The sequence below is a fragment of the Myodes glareolus genome, chromosome 9, assembly GCF_982192425.1.
Source record: "Myodes glareolus chromosome 9, mMyoGla1.1, whole genome shotgun sequence".
Lineage (NCBI taxonomy): Eukaryota > Metazoa > Chordata > Mammalia > Rodentia > Cricetidae > Myodes > Myodes glareolus.
In genome coordinates, this window is record NC_142034.1 from 106,192,630 (window position 1) to 106,217,188 (window position 24,559).

General features: G+C 47.3%; 2 long non-coding RNA genes and 1 other non-coding gene across 3 annotated transcripts; 2 read left to right on the forward strand and 1 right to left on the reverse strand.

Moving 5' to 3' along the window:
- Nucleotides 1-839: 839 nt before the first annotated feature.
- Nucleotides 840-9,185, reverse strand: LOC146892807 (uncharacterized). The gene is made up of 2 exons (XR_015003471.2): nucleotides 8,978-9,185; nucleotides 840-3,108 (listed from the first exon to the last, which is right to left on the reverse strand). It is a non-coding gene; the product is annotated as an uncharacterized LOC146892807 (long non-coding RNA).
- A 145-nt stretch (nucleotides 9,186-9,330) lies between these two features.
- On the forward strand, nucleotides 9,331-9,402 carry Trnat-cgu (transfer RNA threonine (anticodon CGU)). Its single transcript has one exon. It is a non-coding gene; the product is annotated as a tRNA-Thr (tRNA).
- Nucleotides 9,403-10,087: 685 nt separating this feature from the next.
- Nucleotides 10,088-11,485, forward strand: LOC146892806 (uncharacterized). Its single transcript, XR_015003383.2, has 2 exons — nucleotides 10,088-10,559; nucleotides 11,263-11,485. It is a non-coding gene; the product is annotated as an uncharacterized LOC146892806 (long non-coding RNA).
- Nucleotides 11,486-24,559: the final 13,074 nt, after the last annotated feature.

Genomic DNA, 24,559 nt, shown 5'->3' on the forward strand with positions numbered 1-24,559 from the left:
GTAACTTTTTTCAATGGTATTAGTCCTGTCATCTAGATGTTCATTATTAGTCTGTAAAGACTATATAATTTCTAAAAGTGCCTCATTCTTGGTTCTGTTATCAAATCATTTTCTTAAGGATATAATATGAAGAAAAAACTGAATCCCAATATCTAATAAATAGATGTATCACAATAACCACATAAGCCTTGCAGAATGCAATCCATAGTATTAGCAAAAGGTTACTAAAATTCTCAATAATAATGTTGTCTGCAATTATATAACTTTCAATTTTATTGATTTATTAATTAATAAAATGTTTACCTGTGTTATGAGGTCCGGTAAATTATTTTAGGTGTAATAATCTTTATTGTCCAGCAGGTGCTGTGCTTGCAGAGTCATGACCAGCGGCACAACCTGTGGCACCAGGAACAGTCCAGAGTTTCTTTGGTTTTCTGCCTTGCCACTGGTTAAATACTGAGAAATGTGCTTTGTTTGACAAATTAAAAGCAATTAAATCAATTTCATACACGGAGCAAGGAGCCCAGAACTCAAGAGCAGGGAGTACAAACCAGAAGCTGCTCAAACAGCTGCAAGGCAGGGGATGTGGCAGCGAGGTTGAGGGGAACGTGTGCAAGCTTGGGAAATTTCCAAGTTGGCGCATGCACTTAACTCTGCTGGGGGAGGGGGGTTTACAAAAAACCTGCTTAGGTGAAAGCAAGCCAAGCAGGCAGGGGTGGGAGACTGTCTGGGCTGTGGACCAGTTAGGCCTTTAAAGCCGGTCCACCTGGTAGGTGTGGAGTGCGGATCCACATGGGCGCCAGATGAAGAAGGATGCTAAGAAGAAATCCCACACTAGCTCAGAACCGAGTATAATAAAGGGTTATTTATTTACGGGTAGACTCACAAATCCTAGTCCTCTGCTCAGATGGGGAACAGCAAACAAATCCTGCTGCCAGAAGAGAGAGGGAACGCACACCTTACATCGACGTTTATAGTACATGAGGCCACGCCCAAGTGGACTGGTAACTTAAAGGCTACTGGCTGTGGTATTTCCTACAGCGTGATCCTCCTGCCTCCACCTCCCCAGTGCTAAGATTACACGCATGCCAGGCAAGCCCTCCACCAACAGAGCTGAAGCTGAAGCTGAAGCTGAAGCCTGTTCTGTTTCTTGTCTGAGCTGTGCTTTGGAAGGCCCCAGATGCAGAGCTTCTGCTGCAGGTGCCTGCCAGTCACCAGGGCTTTCTGGCCATGACAAACTGTGTCCCCTGAAGTCCTAAGCAAAAACAGATTTCTCTTCTTAACTAACTTCTCTGAGCAACTTTGTCTGTGATGGGAAAAGAATGCACTCCACAGAGCCAGCCTGGCTGGACCTCCAGTGCTCCCTGCAACAAAAAGATGCAAAGTGTACACACCATGATGGCGTTTTTGAGAATAATTTCATTTCTGGGACGAAATGGGGCAACACAAAAACAAAGACATGTAGTGAGATAAAAATCAATGCCTGGGGCTGAAGAGAAAGCTTGGTGGTAACGTATTCCTGAAGCTCTTTCAGAGCACCCAGGCTGTTCCCTGCACCCATGTGGAGCAGCTCACACTGCCTGCAACTACATTTCCAGGAGATCAGAGGCCCATAGCTTCTGCATATATAGAGACACAAATAAAGCTAAAATAAAATCAATTAAAGTTGGCTTATAGTGAGCATCTCCCAGGAAAGGGAGAAGGGAGAGGAGTGAGCTAGGAAAGAGGGAGCTCTCTGCCGTGGCAGGCAAGGCAGGAGTAGGACTGTATTCTGTTGTCATCCACCACTTCATACATGTCAGCATCTACCACTTCATACATGTTAGCAGCAACCTGATATCAACACCATATGCTGATGCTGTACCTTGAAAAACCTGCCTGACATTTTAAAACACCACCTGACTTCTATTGTTCATAGCTGCCAGTGTGACCCTGCTCAGGTCTGGATGAACCAACTTAAGTGGATTCTTTCCCAGGTGGAGTTTCAGACTGGTTGGATGAGGTGATGCTAGGGTACTCTAGGGTGCCATGCTTTTGCTGAAAAAAAAAGTGTTTTTTTCCATCTTCACACTAGAACATGTTTGCTGGTGTTTGTTGAGGGTATGGAGGCTGTCATTATCACCTCCTCTACCAAGTTTGGGGTCTTCAGTCACAGACAACATGTGTGCAGTGATATGCTTATGACTTCCAACCCAAAATCAGGCAGGGGATTGCTTAAATGGAATTTTACAAGAAAAAACTTTTCTTCCTCTAAGAGTCACAAGAAACTCACATAAGGAGGTTGCAATAAAGTAAATTTGGAATCAAAGACTTGAAGGGGAGAGAGAAGTAAGGAGGGAATAAGGTAAGGATGGGGAGGGGAGACTGAGGAAGAGGAGAGAGAAAAAGAGAAACCAAGGTTTGATGGTTATAGCCCCAGAACTGGGGAATTTGAGGCTGGAGAATCAAGAGTAGGTAGCAAGCTGGAGACCATCCTGTGCTATGTAAGACCGAGCTTCAAAAACAGAACAGGAAGTCTGTAGAGAGTGGAGGAAGCCTGAATATGTACACATCTTTTCCTTCCTTCTTATTCCATGTCTGGCTATGTAGCTACATGGCTGGTCCCCAGCATCCTCCTATCCTCTCCTTTTCTCATCCTTCTTCTTTCTTCTATTTATTCTCTCTGCCTGGCAGCCCCACCTACCCCTCTCTCTTGCTGAACTATTGGACACTCAGCTCTTTATTAGACCAATCAGGTGTTTTTGGCAGACAAAGTAACACAGCTTCACAGAGTTAAACAAATGCAACATAAAAGAATGTAACACATCTTTACACCATTAAACAAATATTACACAATATAAATGAATACAATGAATACAATACATCTTTAAAAAATTCCACAAAATTTCCCCCTTTTGTCTAAATAAAAATGAAAGATTTTCTGGTGCCAGGGAAACTGCCAGGAATCCACAAGGATGACCCCAACTTAGACTCCCAGCAATGGTGGACCGGATACCTGAGCTGGCCTTCTCCTGTACTCAGAGTGGTGACTACCATAATTGTCATCAGAAAGTGGTGAAAGCAGATGCAGCAATTCACAGCCAAGCACTGTGCGGAATTCCAGGAGTCCTGTTGAAGGAAGGGAGGAGGGATATATGAGACATGAGACGGGGAGTCAAAGTCATGACAGGGGAGCCCACAGAGACAGCAGACCTGAGCTCATGGGAACTCACAGACTCTGGACCGACAGTTAGGGAGCCTGCATGGAACTGACCCAAGCCCTCTGTATGAGTGTGACAGTTGTGTAGCTGGGTCTGTTTGTCAGGTTGCTAACAGTGAGATCAGTACCTGTCCCTGTCACTTAGCTGGCTTTTGGGACCCTGTTCCCCATGCTAGATTGTCTCACACAGCCTTGACTCAGGGGGAGGACCTCGTTCCTGCCTCAACATGATGTATCATGCTTTGATCAAATTCATCGGAGGCCTGCATTTTTCTGAATGGAGATGGAGGAGGAGTGGATGGGGACAGAGGTATATGGAAGGCAGCGGGAGGGGAGGGAGGACAGGAGGGAGAGAAAACTGTTGATGGCATATAAGATAAATTTAAAAATTAAATAAAATATAAAACAAAAATTAAATGTTTTAACTTTAACATAGTAAAACTATATACAACAAAAACAGTTCTCAGTAAGAATTATATTTATAATATTCAGTCCATTTGTATTTAGTGAATTCAGAGAAAATACTCTACTATCTATCTCCTCTTAGTGATCCCTACATTTTATACCTAATTTATTTTTTATCATAACTAAGGAAAACTGTAACCTTAACTTTTTAGACTTTAACTCCTTCAAAGACCCAGAAGGATACACTATTACCTAACAGAAGAGGCATCTGGTTATCTAGAGTCACAGAGTTTCCTCTGCAATGTTGGGGCATTCATCTTTAGACAAAGATCTAGAGTATCTGGCAGACTCTTCTATGAAACAGGAATTCTGAAGGACTGTCCTGCCTTGTATTAGAAAAGTTTAATGTTATGATTCCAGTCACAGAGCAGTGGCCGGCACTTCCGGGTTCTAGGGCCATGCATGTGCGGACAAGTGCTCAGGCAAAATACTTAGCCACCCTGAGGACCTTAAAAGGCCTTGTGTGACCTGCATGCAGGATGGTTGTATCACCTACATATGAGGCAGCTATGTAAGCCCTTGCCCACTCCCTAAAACAGATCCTATCTCACTGTGTGTTTCTGTCTGCTCTTCCACCCAGCCATGTTGATTGTCTTCAATCCTGCCTGCCTGCTCTACCCGCCTCCCCAGTGGGAGCCACAATCCTGATTACCCATTTCATTTCTCCGTCATTGCTGGATATTAGAAAAAAAACTAAAACTAAAAACATGGAAGTTGTTCCCTAAACCTCCATACAGGAACTGGTGAAAATGGCTTTTAAGGTTTTTACTATCTGAGATAAAGCATGAGTTTTCCTGGCAAGCTCTAAGCTCATGCCTTGGCAACTGCCCTGAGGCCATCAGTACCCCCAAAGAGAAAACAGGGGAAGTTCACAAGGCTCCATCCCATGGGGGTCCAGCAGAAGTCAACTCTGCCAGGGACCTGCTTCAAATGCAACAAGGAAGGCCACTGGTCCTGATGCTGCCCCAACTGTCAGCCACCAGCAAGGCCATGCCCTGTCTGCCAGCCATCTGGCCACTGAAGTCGTAAGGCCCCTCTGTGGACTCATCCTCTGTGCATACCAGGGAGGTCCAGCCTCACCAGCACGGGCATCTGAGACCCTCAGCCTTGAGCTCTTCAGCCTGGTAGAGAACTGTCGGCGCCCAGACTCAGACTCCCGTCACCCTCACAGAGAGCCTAGTGTGAGGTTCCAGGTAGCGGGTAAGTCCGTCACCTTTCTGGTGGGCCTGGAGCTACCTTTTCTGTCTTGACCTCTCACTCAGGTCCCACAGTTCCCTCACCAATTTCTGTCACAGCAGTGGATGGGACCCCATTCTTTTCACCCAGGACCTTGCCACTTTTGTCCATTCTTGCAAGACAACTCTCACCCTCTTTTCTAGTCATACCCATGTGTCCAATACCTTTACCTGGCTGTGATATCCTCAGCTGTTTTAGGGCCACTTTCTCCTTGACCCTCACACTCTTCTGAGTCCCCCCATCTTTTTCCCTTAATTATCGCAGAGGTCCCTGTAACCCTCTTCCCCATCCCTTCCCCCTTTGATATCCCCTCCCACTCCTGCCCAGAGGCTATGGAGGTCTTACACTCACCCTGGCCTGGTCTCCTAGACCAACCCCTCACAGACCCCAGATTCACCCTCTTTCTTACTTCTCTGAGCCACTTTGTCTGTGATGGGAAAAGAATGCACTGCACAGAGCCAGCCTGGCTGGACCTCCAGTGCTCCCTGCAACAAAAAGATGCAAAGTGTACACACCATGACGGCGTTTTTGAGAATAATTTCATTTCTGGGACGAAATGGGGCAACACAAAAACAAAGATTGGATAAGACTCCTGTGGTTGGCTCTTCTGTGACTAAGAGTCTCCCAAAGAACCCTTCCTCATTTCCCCTTCGGAGCTCATGTGTGGATGGGCGATTCTGCCTCCTGGCCTTAGGCCGCAGCCATCGGCTCTCCAACACCTTCTTACGCCCTTGTTATGCCAGCTTCACAGTCTCCCTTGGAATTTCACGCACCATTTGTCTCAGCTGCATCCCGATCCCTTCCCTCTTCCCTTCCCTCTTCGGTCGACATCAGGCACTTAGTCCTCTCCCCTCCAAGTCACAATCCCCCCTCTTTCTCCAAAATGGACAGGCCCCTTCAGGGTCGCCCTTACTACCCCAGCCACCGCTAAGCTCAAGGGGCTCCCTCACTGGATCCATCTTTCTCCTCTCAAGCCCTTTATCCCATCAGCCCAGGATAACCCTCCTTACGTCTCCACCCCATAGGACCTTGCTCTCTTAAGTTTCAGAAGATGCCTTTCTCCAGTCACAGAAGAATGGGGCCTTGCACACCTGCCAAGACTTGAGTCCAACACACTTACATCTTAACTTACACTTACAGCCTCCAGCCACCTGGGTCTGGGATCTAAAGTGTCCTTCACTCACAACTGCCCCACTCCCACCCCCGACCAGCACACACTGCTTTAAGTATTTAGGACCTTAGAGAGAAACCTGTGTCATCACGTGGCCTGAACACCCAGGCCCATGGTTTTGTTTCCACATGCAAACAAATTTCTTCAAGAATACTGCAAGCCACTTGGAGGGGCTCTCCAAGCAAGATCCGGAGCTGCCAGCAGGCATGTCTCCTGGAGGTGGGTCACTGTAGAACCCAGGGCCTCAGCCACCTCACCAAGGCAGTCAGACTTTAGCACATTTTGCAGGAAAAACCAGTGTGCCATCAAGTGAGGCTTAGCCCAGCCGCTGTGGAAATAACACAGGTGAATGCCCTCAGTGCCTTTGAAAGCCCTTGGCGCCCACCCTAGCTCAGTCCAGAGAGCTCAGCTGGAGGAGCCATTACTGTCACACTGGCCATAAACAACCCAGCCAGCAACCCCCACGGCAGACAGATAATTGCATCTCCATTCACATTGTCAACCCATGTTCACCAATCACTTGCCATTCACTTGCCATGTTCACCAACCCATGCCACCACGAGAAAAAGTGAAAACAACTTGGACACTTCTGACACAGGGTGACACAGCCTGGTGAGGCTGGAGTACCTCCATCTAGCTTCTGTCTAGAGGAGCGGCAGCCAGGCTTCCTCTTCCAGCAGTGCTGGGGAGCTCCTCTCACTCCTCTTGCTCCTTCAGCCAATAGCCTTTAAGATACCAGCCCACTTGGGCGTGGTCTCTTGTTCTGTAAACGCAGCTGTAAAGCCTGTGCTCGCTCTCTTGCTTCAGGTTCTCACTTCTGGCTGCTAGACTCTGTTCCTGTTCCCCGATCCTGCAGAGGACTGTGATCTAGGACAGTGATCTGTGAGTCTCCCCTAAATAAATAACCCTTAATTCTGAACTAGTGTGGGATTATTTTGTGTCTTCTGCCATCACAGCACTGCAAAGCAAATGAACAAGTTTCAAGAATTGTGTTTGTGTGTGTCACTCTCACACCTAGCACGTGTGTAGGTAACCAAGGTGTCCAACGTGGGTGCTGAGGCCATGACTGAGCCGTCCCTCCAGTCCCGTAAGTCACATGTCACATTGTTTTTTGTTTTGTTTTGTTAAAAAAAAAATTACTTTGGAGATAGGCACTGAGACAGAGGCACAGGAAGAAAACAGAAAACCATGGCTTGTTTCTTTGTAATCTGAGAAAGTGTCTCTTTCACATGAAGGAAATACAGATACTTACAAATTGCTCAAACTTGAGCAACTCAGCCATGCAGATGAAAGAAAACAGGCCGCTGTGCCGTGAGGCTCGTCCATTCAGGAGCTTTCTCACATGGTGCAGGCTTGCCACCACCCCAAGGCAGCACAGGCCTGGCAGAAGGGGAAAGTTGGTTGTTATGAGTTCCAGGCCAGTCTAGGCTACAAAAAGACACCTTACCGCAAAACAACAGGAAACAGAAGCCAGCAGTCTTACAAGGCTTCTAGCAACCTTCCCCAGAGCATTTGGGAAGCCTTCTTCCCTGCGTGCCTCCTGAGCCAGAAACCTGGAGCCACAGAGAAAACTTTCTGTGAATTTGAGTTCTTTCATTAGAATGGAAAGCCGACATGGGCCCTGAGAAGGAGCATGCTCTGGGGACTACCATAGTGTTTGCTGGCTTCTCGGCACTGACAACCTTGCCTGGAATTCTAGAACCACTTGGAAGAGAAGTCCACTGTATTTACTGAGGCCTGTCTGTAGGTAACACTCTAAGATGTGTGGTAGGACAGACGGTCACTCTACCGGTATCCATCTCTGTAGCACTGGCCTGATGAACTTATGAGTACTTTAAAGCTTGGATTTTCACTTTTAAATGTATGGGTTGTTTTTGCATGCCTTCCTGTGTCCTTGCCCGAAGGCTTTCCACAGAGCGATTTGATAAACTTGGTCCTGGCATCCCTTTGTTTTCTACAAGGTCCCATTTTGTAGTGCAGGCCTGGAACTCACTGTGTATCTCAGCGTCTCAGTGGCTGGTGTGACAGACATAAACCATCCTGGCTTGTGTTAAGATCCTCTTTGCTTCTGCACAGCACCCTGGGCTGTGGACACTCCTAATACGATGGCCCTACATCTGATTGCACAACACTGGCTTCAGCAGCAAAGACACGTATATGTAGCTACAGCGAAACAGGTACAACCCCCCAATGGCTAGCTCCCAGTCACAGATTCGATTAAAGCATGAAACATGCAGTTGTGAAAGGCAGCTTTTTGTTTGTTTGCTTGTTTATCAGGATAGGGTTTCTCTGTGAAACCACCCTGGCTGTCCTGGAACTCACTGTATAGACCAAGCTGGCCTTCAACTCACAGAGATCCCCCTGCCTTTGCCCCTTGAGTGCTGTGATTAAAGGCTTGCAACGCCACGCCAGGCAAAAGGCAACTTTTAATGAGGCACATGAGAAAGTCCATTCGTGTGTAATGTTATAGTACTTGTTTTAGCATACATAATCCACTCACTGGTAGTGTGCTAATATTATGCAGTATGCTAATGAGCAGCAGATATTTGTATTTTCCAAACCACGGGATAGAAATAATTATACTATCTTATCTATTACAAGCCACCAAATTAAGGCAAAGTGCAGGGAATGGCATAATTAGTCCAGTTACAGAAAAATAAAAAGGCCTTTGAATCCATGAACAGGAACATATGAATCAGCAGCCGTCCAGACCTCTCCACCTGGCACCTAAGAGTCCTGTGCAGGGGATGTAAACCCACACAGAGGATTTTCAACCTCAATATAAATCGCATTTCTAGCAAAGATTCCAGACATTGATGCTGACATCAGAGACACTCCCTACGCCAGACAGCGGCAGTCTGAGTAAGAGCCAGTTGGAGCTTTTTAATTTTGCAAAGTCGACTCACCGATTCACGACCCTGATCAGGGCAGTTGAGGTCGCGCTAATGATGAAAACTGGTCACCACGCCTCTGGGAGACACACGGCTCAAGTGAGGGAACCCACTGACGGAGCTGGGATTCGAACCAAAGACACCAGGCAAGCCCCGCTCGGGATCTGTGGACTCGCGCGGGAACTCCCTGGCCGGGCGGCCGCGCCCGCCGAGACCTGGAGTCGCCGGAACCACCTGCGCGCGCCCGTGCGGCCGGCCGCGAGGGGCGGGGCGACCGCGCTCTGCTCGTGCCCGCGCTCGCGCTCGTCAGACGAGCTCATGGGAGTGTCGCCAGCATAGAGGCTCGCGCGGCGAGCGCCCCCAACGCAGGCGCGGTGGCCAAGTGGTAAGGCGTCGGTCTCGTAAACCGAAGATCACGGGTTCGAACCCCGTCCGTGCCTGTTCCATTTCAGCCCCGGGTTGACGAGGGTCTTTTTGTAGTTGAGACCGCCTTTCAAGAGTGTCGTTTGTCCCGGCCATCGGGGCCCCGCCGTTTCCTTTTCGCCTCACTTCACGCTAACTCCTCCCTTTCCACTCTTCGCGCGAGGCAAAAGTGGGTGGTTCAACCTCGGCCCTTTTGCACCGCCGGCTTGGGTCTGCTGGAAACAGCGCCCCCTGTCGGCCATGAAGTGCTTAAACGTCTGGGGGAAGTTTGCGGAGTAGCTTGGTGGGCGGAGGTTGCAACCTGGAAGGGTCATCTGCACACTTTGCAATGATTGGCACCCACCTAGCTTCAGGGCCCTTCACGTTTTCCTGGTCACTGAAACCCTGCGTTATCCTGCCTACGCTGTTGCCCCACACCGAGCCCACTCCCACAGGCAGCTAGTGTCTGTCCGCGCAGGTGGGCACTGCTTTCGGGAAAATCCCTGCCCGCACTTGGAACGATTCTGACTTGAAAATGCAAACCTCTGGCCAAAACCTCCTTTCACCCCTAGCTAAAATGGGTTACATGACCCACAGGTGGCGTTGGCGAGGGAGCAGCTAGACACTGGCTGCAGAGGTGGCCTCTGCTCACGGAGCGGCACGCCTGTCACATTACATCACAGAGGTGTGGTTTGCTTCCCAAAGGCTGTACCAGAGGGCGCTCAAAGTGCCTTTGAAGAGGTCATTGTCTTACTCCAACTCTAGACCAGAGTCCTGTAGAATCCGGCGAACATCTTGACCTAGTTTGTGGAAACTGGGTCGGACCTGTCTGAGACTGAAGCTAGCATCGACGGAGCTACTAGCGTGCTTCTGAGAGAACTAAATGAGAGATGGGCGGGAATCAAACCTGGGTGGGCTCTCCGAACCAGAAAGGGAGAGGGAACTGTGGGCTGGGGGTGATGGCTCAGATTCCTGACTGGCAGTGTGACCATGCAGTGGTTAAAGCACAGCTACTGCCTCTGTGGTCCTCTGGGATCGGGCCTGCTCATTTGTGTTTCTAACGGGCTTCAGGATGATGCTGGTGTTTCTAGCTCCCAGGCCACACGCTGAGAGAGCCCTGCGCTGCCCCTGCCCAGAGTGACACAAAACCACATTGCCAACCCAGGAAAAAGAATGTGTTATACAAACATGGAAGGTAATTCATAGCAAAGTAGTGACTGGAGGTACTAGGAAGATGGTTCAGGCCAGAACGTTATTGCTGGGCAAGCGTATGGACCTCAGTTCAGATTCCCAGCACCTACATTTAAGGGGGTGGGGGTGATAGTGCAGGTCTATAGTCCCAAAGATGGAAAAGGGAGAGTTGAGTGGAGGAGCTTGTTTCAAAAACCAGCATGTAAGACGGGCAGTGGTGGCCCACACCTTTAAACCCAGCACTTGGAAGGCAGAGGCACATGGATCTCTGAGTTCAAGGCCAGCCTGGTCTACAGAGTGAGCTCCAAGACAGTCAGGGCTACACAGAGAAATCATGTCTTGATAAACAAACAAACAAACAAACAAACAGGATGTAGTAATTATGGAGACACCTTTTCTCAGCTCCGGCCTTCCTATGCATGTGAACACTTGTACATGCTCACACTCACACACAGTAAATATCCACACTTGTGGCACACAGGCTGGGGCTGCATGTTACGGCATAGCCTCTGACTCTGAGGCTTGGCAGAGCCGGAGACACTGAGATTCTACGTTCACAGGGGACATGGGTAGTGGGGTTTCAACAGTGGCCTTTTGAACAAGAGATAGAATGGGGAAGCTTTTTAGATTGGTTCCACTCTTGCCCTGGGCATTGTTTGTATTTTCTACAAGATGGTGGTGCTACCTGTGGGATTTTATTTTCACAGGTTCTCATCCACAAAAGAGAATCAGGGAAGAGAAAAGGAGAGAAAAGGGCCACAAAGGTGATCTTTTGGACACAAGCCAATTGCAGCAGCAGAGTGAAGGGACTCTCCAGGGGTGGTCTGTGCCTTTGGTTGTATCTTATGCTGTTTTCTCTATTCATCTCTTTTTGAAGAACTACAAAAAATCATGTAGATTCCTCCCCCATTAAAAATGTCTCCAAGTCAAGTATGGTGGTACTTGTCTGTAATTCCAGCACTTTGGAGAGGCTAAGGCAGGAAGATGGAGAGTTCAAAGTCAGCCTGGGCTATATATAAAGCCCCATTTCAAGAAACAATGCCGCAACCACAAAAATCTGGTTTGGGCAGAGCGCTTGCATTCACAAAGCCCTGAGATTTCATTGCCCACAAACACTAGAGCAAATGCACACATACGCAGGTACACACATACATACACAGAGAGAGAGAGAGAGAGAGAGAGAGAGAGAGAGAGAGAGAGAGAAGGAAAGGAGAGAAAGAATAAGAGTACAAATTCACTTATGAGGTGTTTTCTGTTTTTAAAAATACTGTGTGCAAGCACATATTCATGTGTGTGCACATTGCATGTGGGTGGACAGCGTGTCTGTGCATGCACATATTTGTGTGTGTGCACATTGCATGTGGGTGGATAGCGTGTCTGTGCATGCACATATTCGTGTGTGTGCGCACATTGCACTGGGTGGAGGCTAGGGGATCACCTGAAGATGTTGTCCTCTGTTGCTCTCCATGTTATCTTTTGATACACATCTGTCTCTGGACCTGGAGACAGTTCTGCTTGACTCTGCTGCCAGCAGTCTGCAGAAGCTCACCTCTTTCCACCTCTAGAGTTGCGCTCCAAAGCTAGGGTTGCAGCCATGCAGCGCACCTCCCCACCCAGCTTTTTGCTTGGTGCTGGGGAACCTGAATTCAGGCCCTTGGCACCGTGCCCAGTCTGTCTGATGTTCCCTTTGTTTTGAAGCTTGGAAGATTACACAGGAGTCCCAAGGTATCACCTCAGGTTAAGAGGTGGGAATGTGGGGTGCCATGGAGCTGTGAAACTAACATGTTATGTGCTATGGAATTGGAAGCTAGTGACCCAAATCCTGAGTGCAAGTTTTTACAATTTTTTAAGTTGGTCATGTGGGTGAGGTTTTCTGTTGATTTAAACCACGTGTGTTTAAATATAGGAAAGCCATGTTTGGATTTCCAGATCTTCTGCATGAATTTCATGTCCAGTCTTTGAGAAGAGTCTTACACAGGTCCTCTGAAGACTGGAAAGGGAAGAAGAGGGAGGGGGCTCAACAGCAGTGTTCTCCTGAGACCCCCACTTGGGAAATGACAGCCAGGGAGAAGGCAGTTCACATGACTAGTCCATACCTTTCTGATAAGAAGAAATTAAATGCTTCTCATACACCTCTCTGTTTTAGAATACACAGTGGCAGCAAAGGTCTTAATGGCTTCTTCAAGCAAAAAGAGCCTAAGTTCCCAGCTAGACCAGCTTCTCCTAGGCTCAAAGACTTGTCTGCAGAGACTGCACAGGTGCAAACTGCAACAGTGCCACCTCATGGCAGCATGAAGCAAAAGCATTCGTGCATCCGCCCCTGCCTTCGGAAAGAGCCTAGGCTTGCCATTTAGCTCAATGTGCCTTGGTCCCTTATTCCTTCTGGTGTGGACTTTTCCCTTGCACGACTGGGGGCGGAGTGATCCCAGGGCCTTTGGTGTGCTAGGTAAACACTCTACCACTGAATTACACCCCCCTTTTTTATTTAATTTGGAGATAAGGTCTGACTAAGTGACCCAGGCTGGCCTGCCTCAGTGATTACAAGTTTGCTCCATCTTGGCTCTCTCATGGACTTCTGACTGCCAATCAGAGAGTTCTACAAAAATACTTTATGACATCATAGCTGATCACTGGAGGGATGACAATAACCTCAGCTGAGTCAGAGGAGGTCTTCCTCTGGCTTCTTTTAAGATAGAGTCTGGTAGATGCAGTGAGCAGAGCCCTTTCCACACAGACATGCGGACCTGTGTTTGGTTGATCCCCAGAACCCATGTGAAAAGCTGGGCAAAACCAGGAAGATGGAAGCAGGAGGAGCCCTCAGGGTCACTGGACAGTCAGCTTAGCCAAACCAATGACTTTTGCTAAAATTCCTTCTCAGGTCCTCCTACTATTCCTCCCTAACAGGGCACAGGTGAGGGGTGTGACTCCTCCCTAACAGAGCACAGGTGAGAGGTGTGGCTCCTCCCTAACAGGGCACAGGTGAGGGGCATGGTGCTCCCTAACAGGGCACAGGTGAGGGGTGTGACTCCTCCCTAACAGAGCACAGGTGAGAGGTGTGGCTCCTCCCTAACAGAGCACAGGTGAGGGGCATGGTGCTCCCTAACAGGACACAGGTGAGGGGTGTGGTTCCTCCCTAACAGGGCACAGGTGAGGGGTGTGGTGCTCCTCCCTAACAAGGCACAGGTAAGGGGTGTGGTGCTTCCTAACAGGGCACAGGTGAGGGTGTTGCTCCTCCCTCAAAAGGCTGCACTGAAGAGTCTACCCATCTTCTCTTCTCCAGCCCATGTACGGTAGTCCCTCCCACTTAGGACATGTATATACAACAGTATTAGGAAGTAGTTGGGTACTTTTTAGGGTCCTATATCTCCTGCTTTCCTCCGTGAGGGTCTGTGAACAGTCAAGCCCAGCTTAAATGTTACCTGAACACTCTGAGATGGTAGTTGCTTGGCTTGGAGAATAGACCTGTATGACACCTGTGCACACTCACACGAACAAAACAAATACAAATGCACATGCACATACAGATATGTTAATGGACAGGGCTGTGGCTGGAAGGTAGAGTATTGTTTAGGGTAAAGCCATAGGGGCCCGCCTCCCCCCTCCCTGTTCCATGCACACATACACAAAACAACTACACAAAGTTAACTTTAACTATGTGATAGTGTGGAGGTCAGTACACCCTTGATACTAAGTAGTACATACGCATTGGCTCCAAAAGTTTCTTCGTGTCTCTTTGACATTTGCTTATTTGCATGTGACATGTACTTATCACATGAGCCTCTATCCTTCAGGTCCCTAACACCATATTCCAACTGCTGGGTGTTAAGTCGAGTGGACCTCTAGTTTTAGCTGCTCCTGAATAATTATAACTTTACTAGAACTTTAAAGTTCTGAGTCTGTGAAAACACTATCAGTAGGCACGAGTACTTGTGCACATGCGCACTAATTTTGTGTTTGTTTTTGTTTCTGAAGCAAAGTGTCACTATGGAGCTGAAGCTAGAAACATGTAAACCCCTGCCTCAGCCCCAAAGTGCTGGGATTACAAAGGTGGGTCAGGGCAACAAAGTGAGACTTTCAGACACAGTTTCTACCCAAAAAAAAAAAAAAAACAAAAACAAAAACGGTCACAATGAGCCTGTGCTTACAAGGACAAGATGCCGATGAAAAAGCCATGTCCCTGGCTCTGACCTGCTGCAGGGGGTCAGCCCTGGCAGGTCCACCTCCCACCCACCCTGTGCCTGCCACCTAGGCTATCAGGGGCTTAGAAAACTACATTAAAGGATTTTTTCTTTTAAAGAAAGGGAGTGCAGTCTGTATACATTTGTGCTCTGAGAACCCCATTTCAAACCAGAAGGGTGTTTCCGTATTGGTGGAGCCTGGAGTGTATTCAGGGTACACAAGGGGTGGGGTGAGGGGTTCTGTTGAGTAGAGATCATAGGGTGGCTTTGTGTTTCCTTTGTCAGGGGCCCCCTCCTTCAGGTGAGTGTAGATGGATTAAGTGGATAACTTACTGTGGGCAAAACTGAACCAATAAATTAGGAAGCTCACTATCTTGCAAGATCTGCAAACAATCCTCTTTTCCCCTTTCTCCTCTTCCCCACCTTTCTCCTCTTTCTCTTCCTTCACCTTGTTGTGGGAGTAACTTCCGCTGCCTCAACCAATAGTCACTGAAATACGAGCCCACAGTGCAGTGGGGAGCGACTTCCACTCCATCAGCCAATAGCTGCTGAAATACCAACCCACTGGGGCGTGGTATATTTCTCTTTTAAAAAGAGAAGCAGATCCGGATCAGGCCCTCTTGGTTCCGGTGCTTGGTCCCGGCTCCTGCTCCCGGCTCCTGCTCCCGGCTCCTGCTCCCGGCTCCTGCTCCAGCGACTAGGCTCTCTTCCTGACGGTTTATGGTGTATGTAAGTTTTACCCCCCAAAATAAATAACCCCTTAAAACATAACTGGTGTGGGATTGATTCACCGATAATTGGCGCCCAACGTGGGGCTCCATCTGTAGTGAGGGGCTGCGGGCAGGCCTGCTTTTCATCCTGCCCAGCTCCTGCACGGCTAGCTTAGCCCCAGAAATAATAACACATAAGCTGTATTCATTTAAATACTGCCTGGCCCATTATCTCTAGAGAGTTAGTTACTGGCTAACTCTCACATCTTGATTAACCCATTTCTAATAATCTGTATAGCACTGCAAGGTGTGGCTTACCGGGAAAGATTCAGCATGTCTGACCTGGTGGCTGGCTCCATGGCTTCTGCCCCACTGCCTTCTTCCCAGCATTCTGTTCTGTTTACTCCGCCTACCTAATTTTCTGTCCTATCAAAGGGCCAAGGCAGTCTCTTTATTGACCAATGAAAATAACACAGTAGACAGATAACCCTCCTCCATCATCACCTTCTCCTTCTCCTTCTCCTTTCTTCTTCTTCTTCTTCTTCTTCTTCTTCTTCTTCTTCTTCTCTTCCTCCTCCTTCTCCTCCTCCTTTTTCTTCTCTCTCCCTCTTTTCCTCTCTTCCCCTCTCTCTTTCTCTCTCCACCCCCAGTTCAAGACAAAGTCCCACATAGCCCAGACTGGGTTGAAACTGTCTATGTAGCCAAGAATGGCCATGAACTTCAGATCCTCTGGCCTCCATCCCTCAAGTTCTGATAGGGCTATCATCATGAATCACCATACTTAGTAAGCTAAGCAAGCATGCCACCAACAACTTTAGCCCATGTCACCACCACTCTTCTCCAACTGGCTGTTGCCCAGTGGGACTGCAGCTCTTGAGTGCAAATCCTTTGGCCATCTATTTTTTTTAATCTGGATTTAAAAAAATATGATATTTCCAATTTTAAAATATTGGCCGCTGAATAAAATGCATTTTTATTATTTTAGATGCTATGTGAACCAAATGAAACATGATCGGCTCATCCAGGCCTGTAGGCTGTCAATGGCAGGCAGCCTCAGGCAAAAATAAAGCAACAAAAACAAAACCTTCCAAACCCAGCAGGCTTATTTTTAAATTGCTGTTGGTGTAAGACAGGGCCGTGGCCACACTAGCGATGATTTTAAAGAAAAGTTCTTTGCCCTTGGAGCAGCAGAACAATCTAATCATTTCTGTTTAGGCTAGACAACCTTGTATCTCTCTTTCATTGCTTGCTTTCTCTCCTCCCTCGACCTCCTCCTCTTCTTCCTCTTTCTTCTTCTCTACCTCTTCCTCCTCCCTCCTCTTCCACTTCTTCCTCTTCCTTCTCTTCCTCCTCCCTTTCTTTCTTGCATTTTGGTTCCTTCTTTCCTTTCTTGTTTTTTGTTGTATATGCTATATGTATTGAATATGTTTTTGTGGGTGTGTGGTGTTCATGTGTGTTCATGTTCATATGTGTGCACAAGTGTCCCTGTAGAAGCTGGAGGTGACTCTCGGTGTCTTCCTCAGTGGCTCTCCACCTTGTGTTTTTAAACGGCATCTCTCGCTGAAACTGAAGCATGCCCATTCAGTTAGACTGACACCAGCAAGCCCCAAGGATTCCCCTCTCTGCTGCACCAGCGCTGATTCCAGATGAGCCAAACTCAGGGCTTCATAGTTGCCTAGCAAACATTTTGCCACCTCCTCAGCTCTTACGTTTTTACAAGACATGCATCCTTTTGGGGTGAGGGGTAGATTCTTTGATGTAGCCAAGGCTAGTCCTCAACTCTCAGTCCTCCTGCCTTCCAAGTGCTGGGATTCCAGATATGCACCAATAAACCTGGTTTCCTCCAGTGTACTGACACACTTAGGCTACATGTCTGATGTAGGTGGGCCTTCTGTTATGTGTTATTTTCATTGGTTAATAAAGAGACTGCCTTGGCCCTCTGATAGAACAGAAAATTAGGTAGGCGGAGTAAACAGAACAGAATGCTGGGAAGAAGGCAATGAGGCAGATGCCATGGAGCCAGCCACCAGGTCAGACATGCTGAATCTTTCCCGGTAAGCCACCACCTCGTGGTGCTACACAGATTATTAGAAATGGGTTAATCAAGATGTGAGAGTTAGTCAGTAACTAACTCTCTAGAGATAATGGGCCAGGCAGTGTTTAAATGAATACAACTTGTGTGTTATTATTTCTGGGGCTAAGCTAGCTGTGCGGGAGCTGGGCGGGATGAAAAGCAGGCCTGCCCGCAACCCCTCACTACAGATGGCGCCCAACGTGGGGCTAACTGAATCCACAGAAAGCCTGAGAAAGCTTGGGAAAGAATAGAGTAAAGCATGTTTTGTTGGTAGCAGCAATTTCTCAGGTCTTCTCTGCTTGCTAGAGGCAAGCAAACACTCTCATCTAAGAGAGACTTTCTGATTCAGCTTTAGCTGCAAAACTTTGTAGCTCCGTTTAAGAGGCCCTGCCGCGAAACACTTAAACGGTGTTGATGAAAAGCTGAATGTATGCTTTTCAGTTTTCAGGCATAGCAGGAAAAAAGCTGTGCTGTTTTAAAATGCTGGCCATCCTGCCAGGGCAAACTCTGACTCTTTCAGGCAGGCAGTCTGACTGAGTGTGGTCTGTGAGCGGAATGTTGCAGCTTGCTTGCTGGCAGGGACCTTGAAACGCCATAGAGTTGTGGCAGTGAACACAACTCTGGCTGGTATCTCAGCCATGAGGCTGGAAAGCTAAGAGATGGGCTGAATCTAACTGTCAAAGCCACGGCTTTAGTCCTACCCTTTAAAGACTCATGTGGTCAGAAAAAGAGAGATATACAGTAAAGAGAGATTCAAAGACAAAGAAAACCTCTAAATATTTTACAGTGTGTTAAAAATATTTGCAGGCTAAAAGTTAAAGTTCTTAAAGTTAAAAAGAAAGAAAGAGAGTAGTTGGGTGTTGTGGTAAACACCTTTAATCCCAATGCCTGAGAGGCAGAGACAGACAGATCTTTGAGTTCAAGGTGTTGTAGCATACACCTTTAATCCCAGCACTGGGGAGGCAGAGACAAGTGGATCTCTGTGAGTTCAAGGACAGCCTGGTCTACAGAGTTATTCCAGGACAAAGATATACAGAGAACCTGTCTCAAAAAGTAAAAGTAAAAATAAAAGAAATAGAGGTTAAAATAAAGCCGCATAAAGATGGAAAATATACAGAGAATCTTAATACTGTATGCTATTATGCTCTCTTTGAATTGTTTGAATGCTGAGGAAGGAGCAACAGCTGCTAAAAGATATTTGTTTATAAATGCTGCTGAACTAATCCAAGATAGATATGTTGAAAATACCTTGACTTCAAAATTTGGATCTAAAGTTATGATGCTTTGGAAAAGTTCTTCTTTTGTTTTCACAGAGGATGAGACCCTGTGGATTGCTTCTATCCCAATATGGTGTGATAGACTCCGTCCTCCTGAAAGGTTGCTATGGACACCCTCAAGAAATTACTTTGCTCAACTGCTGACTGAGATGAATCTAGCACACAGGTTATACCATGAAAGACCTGATTAACAGTGCCCCTATACAGCAGGAAGAAGTTTGGCAAGAAATAACTATGCCCATATTCCCAAATATTGTTTATAAATATTCTTTTACATTTAAAGGGGGATAGGATATAGATATGAATAATTTGCATTGGTACGGATTTTAAGGTCAATTTTATTATATGTATATGTATTTCTGATCTTGATTAAGGTATTATGATTGTGTAGTTCACTTAAAAATGTAATGTATAATTAGGAAATATAGGTTGTTAATGGATAACCATTGATAATAATCAAGCTTGTAGTCATATTAGTTAGATTTTCTAGGTATAGAGATATATTTTAGTTAGATAGGCATTCTTCATAGCTTTCAAAGACTACAGAACATGGCATTTAATGTTTTAATAACTTAGGACTTTTCATGACAATGAGACACGTCTGCTCCTGACAGCACCAATCTACTTCAAGAGGAAGATGGGCATCGAAGAGGCTCCTTATAGAGTTGGTTAGCCATTTTGGGCAAGAAACTGTTCTTGCCTGGACTGTTGCTTAGACTGGACACAGAGGACCCACAGAGAGAGGACTGCTGAACTTGCCTAAAGGTGAGATGATCTTTTGGGGTTCCTGATTCATGAAAGAGTCTGTAAGACATTCTGCAGGACACAGCAGATAGTGACTGAACTGCCTTTAAAATTTCCTGCTTCATGGAAATGTCTCTGAATACTATCGGGCCTGTAGGGTGAAAATGGATGCCCCAACGGTACAGAGGAACTTTGGGTGACTGTCCAGGTAGCAAGATATCTCTGTAATTTCTAGAGTTTTGGAAGTTGCTTACTTCTTGTTTACTTAGGTAATATTATATCCTTCTGGAGTCTTTGATGGAGTTGAAGAATGGGTAGTTATAGTTATAGTTTTTCATTATTATGATAAAGATAAAATAGATATAAATATTGTAACTGTAACTCTTACTCGATAACTGTTTTGTTATATGTAATTTTACTATGTTAAAGTGAAAGCCTTTCTTTTTGTTTAAATAGAAAAAGGGGAAATGATGTAGGTGGGCTTTCTGTTATGTGTTATTTTCATTGGTTAATAAAGAGACTGCCTTGGCCCTCTGATAGAACAGAAAATTAGGTAGGCGGAGTAAACAGAACAGAATGCTGGGAAGAAGGCAATGAGGCAGATGCCATGGAGCCAGCCACCAGGTCAGACATGCTGAATCTTTTCCGGTAAGCCACCACCTCGTGGTGCTACACAGATTATTAGAAATGGGTTAATCAAGATGTGAGAGTTAGTCAGTAACTAACTCTCTAGAGGGCCAGGCAGTGTTTAAATGAATACAACTTGTGTGTTATTATTTCTGGGGCTAAGCTAGCTGTGCGGGAGCTGGGCGGGATGAAAAGCAGGCCTGCCAGCAGCTCCACACTACACATGTCTGACATGCTAAGCATTCAATACTCTTTCAGCAGGTGTCAGGAACAGGTCAGTCAGGCCGTGCTTGTTCACCCATCCAGGGACAAATACCCCTCCGCCATGGCTCCAGTGGGTTTGGAAGTGGGAGGAAACTGATGCCAGGGACCGGCAACCACCCCTCACCAAAGGGAAACCCTCACATGTGTAACTGCACAGCAGGGGCATACCTGGCCCTCGTCACACATCTTTGCCCATGATAATTGCTATCATTTACTGAGCACACACTTTGTGCCTGGTCTCTGCAAGCCTTCGTGGGGACCATGCAACTTAATCTTTTCATGGCCCCAACATTGCCACCATGGGAACTGAAACTCAAGAGGGCTAAAGCTCTGTACTCAGCAGTGGCTGGATCTCCAGTTTCTTTTTGTTGTGAAGCCACACTCTCTGCCAGCCTGCGCCTTTAACAGGTGACGACAATATTTGTCTCAGCCCCAGAAACCACAGGCCAGAGGCTCAGCAAATGGCAGTTTGTCTGTCTACATGGGGCCTGGAGCTCTTGCCTCCTGGAAACTTTGACATTGCCACGAATGAGATGTCACCTCAACCTCACCCTCAGTCCCTCTCTCCCAGGGCCTTCTGCCCTGTGTTCATTCTGGTGAACAAATATTGCTGGAGCTCTACTGAGTCAGTGGGGCACGGCCCAGGGCCCCAGAGTTTGAGAGAAGGGTTGACTGCCTGGGGCGGGGCTCACAGATGAATGGGGGAGATGCTGACAGAGGAACAGAAGCTCAAGGCTGGGGCTTGGAAGAGAAGAAAAGGTACCAGGCCAGAAGCCAGGAAAGGTGGCCCAGTGGACTGAGCGTTCACAGCTTGGAGGAGTCTGAGCCCATGGGGACCCTTGGGCCAGTGGCTCCCCCTGCTCCTTGTGGAATAACCCTGTCCTTCTCTACTTCTGGAAATCTGTCACCTGCCAGTGAACCACCCCACAAATGAATGTAAGAAAGCTTGAGAAATAGTGAACGGTGATTCCCCTATCACACAGTTTCCCATCAACTTTCTAGAAATTCCCAGACTCGTGTACCTTTGGCATGAGTTGCCTCACTGCCATGACCTTACAGTCTCCTCGTATGACAGAAGGTCAAAGGGCAGGCCCTGCTCTGTGGACCCACGATGACTCAGTGTTTATTACAAAACCCTGGCAACTTGGATTTCAACCCCAGAAGCTCACAAAAAAAGGTAGAGGAAGAGAACAGACTCTACAGGTCATTCTCGGACTGATACACCATGGCACACACGCACACACACACGCACGCACACGCTCACATAGTTATTTCGTATGTGTGCTGAGCATAAACACCCTAGTGCTATGAAGCATCCCCCGCCCTTTTAGTTCATCTTTTGTTTTGAGACAGGAACTCCTGAAGTTGCCCAGTCAGGCCTTGAAATTGTGACCCTGCTTCCTCAGTCTCCTGAGTGGTTGGGATTCCAGATCTATTCCACCACAGTTGGTTCTTATGTTTTTATATTTCACAAAGAAAGGTAAGAATGGAGGCACACAGGGCACCAGAAGACAGGCCAGGTGGCTCTTGACATCCACAGAGAGTGTGGGAGGGCTGTTCCTTCCCTTGACCCAGGATCCTGCCGTTTCTTACCCAGGAGCCCAGCATCACCCACAGGCGGGGGTACTCTAGAGCGAGTCCAGAGTCCAGACCATTCTGGTTTTGAGGGGACTTCAGACCTAATCTGTGAGAGTAATGTGGTCCAAGATTTACAAAGAGGTTTATGTTGTTGTTTTTTGTTGTTGTTTGTTTGTTTTTGTCTTTTGGGGTGGTGGGGGTTGAGACAGGGTTTCTCTCTGTAGCTTTGGTCCCTGTCCTGGAACTAGCTCTTGTAGACCAGGCTGGCCTCGAACTCACAGAGTTCTGCCTGCCTCTGCCTTCTGAGTGCTGGGATTAAAGGCGTGCGCCACCATTGCCAGGTTTTTGTTTTTGTTTTTGTTTTCAAGACAGGATCTGCTGTAGAGCAGGCCATCATTAAACTTGCTCTGTAGCAGAGGGTGACCTTGAACTCTTGATCCTCCTGCCTCCACCTCTGATTACTACGATTACAGGCATGTGCTATATTACTCCATCTATGTGATACTGAGAATAAGCCCAGGGCTTCGTGCATGCCAGGCAAGCACCGGATAACCCTGAGCCACACCCCCACTCCTGATTAGATTCTTAACATTATCTCCCATGGTGTGATGATTTGAAAGAAAATAGCCCCCATAGAAAGTAACACTGTTAGGAGGTGTGGTTGAAGAAAGTGTGTCCCTGTGAGGATGGGCTTTGAGGTCTTCTGCTTCCTGCAGGTCAAGACGTAGAACTCTCAGCTCCTTCTCCAGCAACGAGTCTGCCTGCAATCTGTTACGTGCCGCTATGCCCCACCATGGTGATAACGGACTAAACCTCTGCATTGTAAGCTGCATGCTATCCAATTAAGTGTTTTCCTTTCTAAGAGTTGCTGTGGTCATGGTGTCTTCACATCAATAATGCCCTAAGACACATGGATTTCACAAGGATGGGCACAGCCTTCTGATGGGGTTAAAAGAGCAGTTATCATGTCCCCTTCAAACTGCATCCCAAGATCCTATTGGAAGGACCAAGAATCTGTTTCTCTCTATCCTGCCCCCCTCCCATGTCCAAGGAGCTTCACCACAGTATACTTATGTGTCGTTTCTTCTTCTCTTACATTTGTTCAATGTGAACTTTCCCGGCACAGTAACTTATTTCCTTGCCGAGGACGGGCCTGGGCCTCCCACATCCTAGCAGGCTGTCTGTTTAGTTCCTGACAGAACTTCACTAAGTTACCCAGGTGTTTGAATTCTGATTATTCTTGCCTCAGGTTTATGTCATAGTTTTTGTGCTTGCCTTGGAAATGTAGGGATTTTATTATTATTACATTTCTGTGTGTGCATGTATGTATATCTGTGTATATGTGTCTGTGTGTGTGAGTGTATGTGTGTGTATGTATGTGTCTCTGTATATCTGTATGTGTGTCTAGTGTATGTTTGTGTGTGTGTGTGTCTGTATGTGTGTGTGTCTGTATGGCCAACAAGGGGAGCTCCTTACTGGAAGAAGACCTGTATGTGTATGTGTGTGTGTGTGTGTATGTATTGTGAGTGTATGTCTGTGTATGTCTGTGTGTGTCTGTGTGTCTGTGTGTGTGTGTGTGTGTGTTCATATACGCTCAGGACAACTTGTAGGAGTAGGCTTGGCAGTCAGTCCTGCCTGCTTTCCTCTTTCCCACTGGCCTGGCATCTTCCCCTTCCTCATTTCCACTCAAGCCTCTCTAGGTAATGCAACCAAGCTCAAGCAATGAGTAAGGTTTCACTGAGCACTCCTGGTGGGAAGCCTTTTTTGACATCTCCACCACAGGCTACACAGCAGTTTCTTTCTTCTGTTTGTGTGTCACTACCACAAGGTTATGGCACAGAGGGGAAACTGAGGCCCAGGGAGGCCCCGAGGGCTGTCTTTACCTGCTCAGTCATCTAGAAGTTTATTTTTTTTATACTGAGAGTCTTGGCACCTGATAGTAGCAAGTCACACTTTGTCACCTTCCCTCAGGCCCCATGAAAACCCAGAGAGACAAGAGGCCTGTGCTCACCCCTCTCCCCAGCCTAGGACTTTCCCAGAGGCTCAGGTTGTCTGTGATTCTCTGGGGTTTCAAGGCCCTTGGCAGCTTTTCCACAGATGTGGCCGAGTTTTGGTGTCACCAAAGGGCCAACAAGGGGAGCTCCTTCCTGGAAGAAGACCTGCATGAGTTTCTAGGGCTTCAAGTCGGATAGCAAGTTGTTTCTCGTGTATGTTGATGGCAACAGTGCTTACCTGGATCTCAGGTCTTGCCTGATTATGGGCAGCTGAGCTAGGCTGGAACAGGGGGAACTCTAACAGATCTGGGAGGCATCTTTTAAGGGGGTTTAAATTACAAGAGAAAAGCCAGGTGTCCCCAGCCTATGGTAAAGTCTACATGGCTCACCCTACATGGCCCACGCCACATGGCCCACCATATATGGCCCACCAGAGCCTGTTTTGCCCTCCTGTGTCCAACCAGCTGACTCTTTGGGTTCAGGCGGGACCCAAATTAGAGTGTCAGGGTAAATCATGCAGCTTCAAACCCAGGGAGCATGGCTGTCCCAGCCGGGCAC